Source organism: Pleurodeles waltl, chromosome 8 (assembly GCF_031143425.1).
Source record: "Pleurodeles waltl isolate 20211129_DDA chromosome 8, aPleWal1.hap1.20221129, whole genome shotgun sequence".
NCBI classification, from domain to species: domain Eukaryota; kingdom Metazoa; phylum Chordata; class Amphibia; order Caudata; family Salamandridae; genus Pleurodeles; species Pleurodeles waltl.
In genome coordinates, this window is record NC_090447.1 from 1,402,680,257 (window position 1) to 1,402,687,896 (window position 7,640).

General features: G+C 44.3%; 1 protein-coding gene across 2 annotated transcripts in view; it reads right to left on the minus strand.

The window, feature by feature from the left end:
• LOC138248680 (trifunctional purine biosynthetic protein adenosine-3-like) overlaps positions 1-7,423 on the minus strand; it is a 329,279-nt gene extending 321,856 nt beyond the window's left edge. Inside the window, exon 1 of one of the 2 annotated variants that reach the window (XM_069202471.1) lies at positions 7,311-7,423. The gene's annotated coding sequence lies outside the window, so the exon portion shown is untranslated. The remainder of the gene's footprint in view (positions 1-7,310) is intronic. The other variant, XM_069202472.1, reaches the window with a different exon arrangement.
• Between the last annotated feature and the right edge of the window lie 217 nt (positions 7,424-7,640).

The window sequence follows — 7,640 nt, forward strand, 5'->3', positions numbered from 1 at the left end:
ACAAAATATCTCTTGCGGGCCTTAAAATAGAGAAATAACAATCCACGTTTAAATACCTACTGATTTTAAAATATGTTTCTCGCAATCAATAAGTTGGGGCTAATGGGTTAATCATAACTTTTCATAATAATCAGATCAGACTAAAGAAACTGGAAATATGTTTTCCTAAAGATCCAATTAGGCCTGTAGCTGTAATCATTGACTTCTCATCACAACCGACTGAGGCCTCCCTTAGTGAACATAAGCTTTCCCACAAGGCAACCATCAGGCATTCACGCATAAAATGACAGAATAAAAAAATTAGTTAGCAGGTTGTAAAGAAATGGCTCCCTGTTGCAGTTACCCCCCACTTTTTGCCTGATACTGATGCTGACTTGCTTGAGAAGTGTGCTGGGACCCTGCTAACCAGGCCCCAGCACCAGTGTTCTTTCACCTAAAATGTACCATTGTCTCCACAATTGGCACAACCCTGGCACCCAGGTAAGTCCCTTGTAACTGGTACCCCTGGTACCAAGGGCCCTGATGCCAGGGAAGGTCTCTAAGGGCTGCAGCATGTCTTATGCCACCCTAGGGACCCCTCACTCAGCACAGACACACTGCTTGCCAGCTTGTGTGTGCTGGTGGGGAGAAAATGACTACATCGACATGGCACTCCCCTCAGGGTGCCATGCCAACCTCACACTGCCTGTGGCATAAGTAAGTCACCCCTCTAGCAGGCCTTACAGCCCTAAGGCAGGGTGCACTATACCACAGGTGAGGGCATAGGTGCATGAGCACTATGCCCCTACAGTGTCTAAGCAAAACCTTAGACATTGTAAGTGCAGGGTAGCCATAAGAGTATATGGTCTGGGAGACTGTCAAAAACGAACTCCACAGCTCCATAATGGCTACACTGAATACTGGGGAGTTTGGTATCAAACTTTTCAGAATAATAAACACACACTGATGCCAGTGTTGGATTTATTAAAAAATGCACACAGAGAGCATCTTAGAGATACCCCCTGTATTTTACCCAATTGTTCAGTGCAGGACTGACTGGTGGTCTGTGCCAGCCTGCTGCTGAGAGACGAGTTTCTGACCCCATGTGGTGAGGGCCTTTGTGCTCTCTGAGGACAGAAACAAAAGCCTGCTCTGGGTGGAGGTGCTTCACACCTCCCCCCTACAGGAACTGTAACACCTAGCAGTGAGCCTCAAGGGCTCAGGCTTCGTGTTACAATGCCCCAGGGCACTCCAGCTAGTGGAGATGCCCGCCCCCTGGACACAGCCCCCACTTTTGGCGGCAAGTCCAGGAGAGATAATGAGAAAAACAAGGAGGAGTCACTGGCCAGTCAGGACAGCCCCTAAAGTGTCCTGAGCTGAGGTGACTGACTTTTAGAAATCCTCCGTCTTGCAGATGGAGGATTCCCCCAACAGGAATAGGGATGTGCCCCCCTCCCCTCAGGGAGGGGGCACAAAGAGGGTGTAGCCACCCTAAAGGACAGTAGCCATTGGCTACTGCCCTCCCAGACCTAAACACACCCCTAAATTCAGTACTTAGGGGCTCCCAAGAACCTAGGAAACTAGATTCCTGCAACCTAAGAAGAAGAGGACTGCTGAGCTGAAAAACCCTGCAGAGAAGACGGAGACACCAACTGCTTTGGCCCCAGCTCTACCGGCCTGTCTCCCCCCTTCTGAAGAAACTGCTCCAGCGACGCTTTCCCCAGGGACCAGCGACCTCTGAATCCTCAGAGGACTGCCCTGCTCTAGAAGGACCAAGAAACTCCCGAGAACAGCGGCCCGGTTCACCCAAGACTGCAACTTTGTTTCCAAAGGAGCAACTTTAAAACAACTGCGTTTCCCGCCAGAAGTGTGAGACTTGCAACTCTGCACCCGACGCCCCCGGCTCGACTTGTGGAGAACAAACACTTCAGGGAGGACTCCCCGGCGACTACGAGACCGTGAGTAGCCAGAGTTGTCCCCCATGAGCCCCCACAGCGACGCCTGCAGAGGGAATCCCGAGGCTCCCCCTGACCGCGGCTGCCTGACTCCCAGATCCTGACGCCTGGAAAAGACCCTCTACCCGCAGCCCCCAGGACCTGAAAGATCGGAACTCTAGTGCAGGAGTGACCCCCAGGAGGCCCTCTCCCTTGCCCAGGTGGTGGCTACCCCGAGGAGCCCCCCCTTGCCTGCATCGCTGAAGAGACCCCTTGGTCTCCCATTGATTCCAATTGAAAACCCGACGTGTGTTTGCACACTGCACCCAGCCGCCCCCGTGCTGCTGAGGGTGTACTTTCAGTGCTTACTTGTGTGTCCCCCGGTGCCCTACAAAACCCCCCTGGTCTGCCCTCCGAAGACGCGGGTACTTACCTGCTGGCAGACTGGAACCGGGGCACCCCCTTCTCCATTGAAGCCTATGCGTTTTGGGCACCACTTTGAACTCTGCACCTGACCGGCCCTGAGCTGCTGGTGTGGTAACTTTGGGGTTGCTCTGAACCCCCAACGGTGGGCTACCTTGGACCCAAACTTGAACCCCATAGGTGGTTTACTTACCTGCAAGAACTAACAATTACTTACCTCCCCTAGGAACTGTGAAAATTGCACTGTCTAGTTTTAAAATAGCTATATGTGTTTTATTTGAAAAGTATATATGCTATTGTGATTATTCAAAGTTCCTAACGTACTTACCTGCAATACCTTTCATTCAAAGTATTACATGTAAAATTTTAACCTGTGGTTCTTAAAATAAACTAAGAAAATATATTTTTCTATACAAAAACCTATTGGCCTGGAATTGTCTCTGAGTGTGTCTTCCTCATTTATTGCCTGTGTGTGTTCAACAAATGCTTAACACTACTCCTTTGATAAGCCTACTGCTCGACCACACTACCACAAAATAGAGCATTAGAATTATCTCTTTTTGCCACTATCTTACCTCTAAGGGGAACCCTTGGACTCTGTGCATAATATTCCTTACTTTGAAATAGTGCATACAGAACCAACTTCCTACACAGGTCAAAATACTATCTCTGCTCAGATTGTGAACAAGGATTCTGACAATACCATTCTTCTATACCCACGGTTTATCAGAGGGGGTAACCAGCAAAAAAGCCCTTACCTACTACAATAATCTGTGATATTCTAGGTAACAGAATACCCATCAGTAGGCTTCAATACAGAGTATTAACAATCTACCAGTCAATGCCAATTGACTTTAATACGTTTTTCCATCATCAATATGTCAGGCTTACTGCGTTTATCGTAACTTTTCATTATAAACAATCAGCCCTATAAGCTTTGTCATTGGCTTACTACCATAACCAACTCATATCTACTGTGTTGGTTTATAAGTCTTCTCACAAGACAACCATCAAGTATACCATAGTAAAGTTACACATATGTACAGAATACAGTTGTCAAAACTATATCACATCCCTATACTATAGATTTATAAGTATTACAACAGTGCAAATTGCTTCTCCCCATGGTCTGCTGAGGTGAGCCACCAATGGCAGACGCCCAGCCTACTACAGTAACCTTGGAGATTCCACATGACAAAATCTGTGCCTACAGGCATTAGCATAGTAGAATAACAATCCACCCATAAAAGTCTATTGCTTTTAACACATGCTTTTCACAATAAGCAAGGCCTACTTTCTCAAAAAAATTGGTATTATAAACAGATCACACCTAAGGAATCTGACATGTCTTTTCCCAGTGAACAGATAAGGTCTCTAACCTTTATCAATGACTTGGCACCATAAGCAAATCGAGCCCACTGTACTGAGTATAAGCTTTGCCCAAGACAACCATGTGACATATAGAAATAAAAGTACAAATTTGCACAAAATTACAACTGGAAAAGCAAAACACCATCTCTCCTACAAGAGCTTAACAAGAATGACTAGTATATAATGTTCTATTCCCCTATTTTGTCCGTGTGGATTACCAATGCCTAAACACTTGTCTACTATGGTAATCTGTTAAATTCCACATGGGTGGAAAAAATTGTCTACTTGTCCATGTGATGGGCTGCTTCATAAATCTACCTATCCTGTAAAAACAAATCCACTTGTCCCTTTGTGCCAATTAGTGCAGCCACAAACTTTGTCCGCTATTATTTATTTTTGAGCTTCTCAGGTTATGCCAGGGCTCATACTACAGTGAGGTTTGACTAATAGCAATTTCCTTCTTTTTGCACCTTTCCACAGATCACATACTGGGGCTCGAGGTAGTGGTGAGCAATAACTGTAGGGATGGAATTCTCTTTTTAGTCTGTGCGATCATACTAACTTCCATGTTTTAGGGGTTTTCATCCACTCTGGTTTTTTTTATCTTTTCCCATGCTGAGAAAGGTTGGAAATGTACTAATGACAAACACATAAGTAAAACGTTTTCCAGGTAAAAACGTGGATAGAGGAAAAGTGAACTTGTAAACTCTTAACAGATTTTCACATGAGCAAATCTACACATGCATATTTGCTCATGCCAAAATGCAGTTCCCAAATATTTTTTAAGGGTACGGGTTCCTGACCTACTACTGTAAATTCTTCTGAAATCATGAAAGCTATAAATCTTCACTAATGCAATGACTTATTCCACACAGTCATAAAATTTGAAAGCTATACAAGATTACAGCTGACTAAGCAAAATACTATCTCTTTCACGATGGCCTAACAAGGATACCCACACCAAAACCATTCCAATTACCAAAATTTCTGTTGGCTTTAATATAAAGTAATAACAATAAACATTTAAAAGTTGTATCGTTAATATATACTTCTCACATTAAATGGCAGGCATAAAGCCTGTAACATAATATTTAATAATAAAGAGACCAGGACTATAGCCATGATCATTGGAATGCCACCATAACCAACTCAGTCCTGCTGCATCAAGTATAAACTGTGCTATAAACCAAAAACTACAATATGAGCAGTCTTGCTAGTGGGAGCACACATATTCAGCCCAATCAAACCTGCACTCAGGAGAAACATATAGGTGGAGCCTAAGACCCTCTCTCAGAAGGTCTCTTCTGTTGATCATACAAGGTCATAAAACAGTTGCAATGTCAAGCCAGACCTAAAAGTCCACATACTTTTAACCATGGGGTGGTCTCAAACACAAAATTGCACTTTAAAGTCTAAAGTTAACCACTGTTGTCCTACCATCTTCGCTGTTGCCAGAGAAAAAACACCATAAATCATCTACTTCTCAAAGACACTTTAATTACATTACAGTATCGTGTGTGTGTCCCTGAACGTTCAATGTGAGACATACTGCTGCTGGCTGAGCTAGATAAATACACACAATGGTTACTGCTGCATGATGTGAAAGCTCACAACTTCTTTCCAATCAAAACATGTACCCTTGGCTAAACCAACAAGTGGGCAGAGCCAAAGCCCCATTCTTGGTTGTGCTTTTTAATAGTCCTTTTTTTAAAGGTTAATCACATATCGTCTATTCACAGTTGCACTGTCAAGCTAGACCTAATAAGAGGGGTCATTACTGAAGTTATCATTATATATACATATATATATACACACACATATATATATATATATATATATATATATGCAAAAAACAAAGGAGAACTCTGGGAAGTTCCCAATTTTAGGTGGAGAGCTGCTCTAGTAAGGAGCACCCTGCAACACCAGCGACACTCTAGATTTGCTCACCTCAAATGTCTGCTTATCTAGCAAAGTCTTTAAGCATAGGATTAGCACAGTGCTATCCTCGCCGAGCTAGATAGTGACAAAGTCTTTTGCCATTTGTACAGCAAAATCTTTAAGCATAGGATTGACATAGTGTCATCCTTGCCGAGCTGTAAAATGACAAAAGCCATTTACCACTCCAGGCACAGTATTACAGCTTTGGATTGGTCAAATACCATCCAAGCCAACCTGGAATGAGTAAAGCAACCCCTGACACGTGTTTCGCTCTCATTAGAGCTCTTCAGAGGAGTATAGCTTTGTCCAGACACAAGGGAGCACCCAGTATAAGTCAAACCAAAACCCTTTCAGGGATAGAGCGACGCATAAATTATGCAAAAAACAAAGGAGAACTCTGGGAAGTTCCCAATTTTAGGTGGAGAGCTGCTCTAGTAAGGAGACCTCTGAAGAGCTCTAATGAGAGCGAAACACGTGTCAGGGGTTGCTTTACTCATTCCAGGTTGGCTTGGATGGTATTTGACCAGTCCAAAGCTGTAATACTGTGCCTGGAGTGGTAAATGGCTTTTGTCATTTTACAGCTCGGCAAGGATGACACTATGTCAATCCTATGCTTAAAGATTTTGCTGTACAAATGGCAAAAGACTTTGTCACTATCTAGCTCGGCGAGGATAGCACTGTGCTAATCCTATGCTTAAAGGCTTTGCTAGATAAGCAGACATTTGAGGTGAGCAAATCTAGAGTGTCGCTGGTGTTGCAGGGTGCTCCTTACTAGAGCAGCTCTCCACCTAAAATTGGGAACTTCCCAGAGTTCTCCTTTGTTTTTTGCATAATTTATGCGTCGCTCTATCCCTGAAAGGGTTTTGGTTTGATATATATATATATATATATACACTCACACACACTTTGCTGACCGCGCAATAAAGTGCCACTCAACTTGTCACACGACATATAAATGTTAAACAAAAGCACCCTCATAACATAGGAATATCATACAAAAAGGATCCCAAAACATGGCAGTCCAAACTAACCTTACTCCCAAACTTTTTGAATTTCGGTACCCAAACACTTCCGGGTCATCACAGCAGATACATGTGAAATGCGGTGTTTTTTCAAAAAACTTACATGAAATACGTGAGCTACACTAGGGGCTAGCACATCTTTTAGGAACAAAAATGGCAGAATGCATAACTGAAATGACACTCTTTCAATTAAGATGACGCTCAGATTTAAATTTTAGAACTTGCATGTTAGTTGGAACCTAAAGACTCACTATTTTAGCTCTTGGGAGAGGAAAAAACAAAACGACTCGCCAAAGGCCGAGTTTAGCACTGAAGGGGCATGTTTACTCGAGCATGCAAGGCTGGGCTGGCAGTCGATCCCGGACTGTGGACCCCGAGGGCGCAAGAACTGAGGAAGTTTAAGGCTGGAGGTTCACAGAGGGCTAACACTCAAAGGTACAAACCCTTCCCTCCGATATGTATCCTACTCAGCGCAGGAAAGAAAACATGACATAAAGCACTATAATCACTGCAGCCGTTACAGGCCATTAGAGCGCAATCGCCGCGAGCTACTAAGGGGCAGTCATTGCGGTGAAAGGACTCAATCATGCGGCTACAGACACATGCTTCGATCCGTACACAGCGAGCACCATCTTGCCCTCACCTGCTGGCCTATCCCGCCGCCCTGCCTGCTGCGTGCGCCCACGTGCTTCGGCCCCAGCAGACCACGCTCCCCCGGCGCAGCTCCGCAGAGTAACTCAAAGGGAACCATCCAACCACGCCCACATGCCAAATAGCGCTCTTAACCATACCCCCGGGGTACTAGACAACGGTAAGTGTTTTAGGGGCACTGCTTTGAAGCCCCCAGACTACGCTAGTCATAGTTACTCCTTTTAATAATTTATTTCAATTCTAGTCGTAGACTATTGAGGAAAGTGCTACTTTCTCAACAATAAACCAGTAGTTTTCCAATATTCTGTCTCGAATCCTTGGT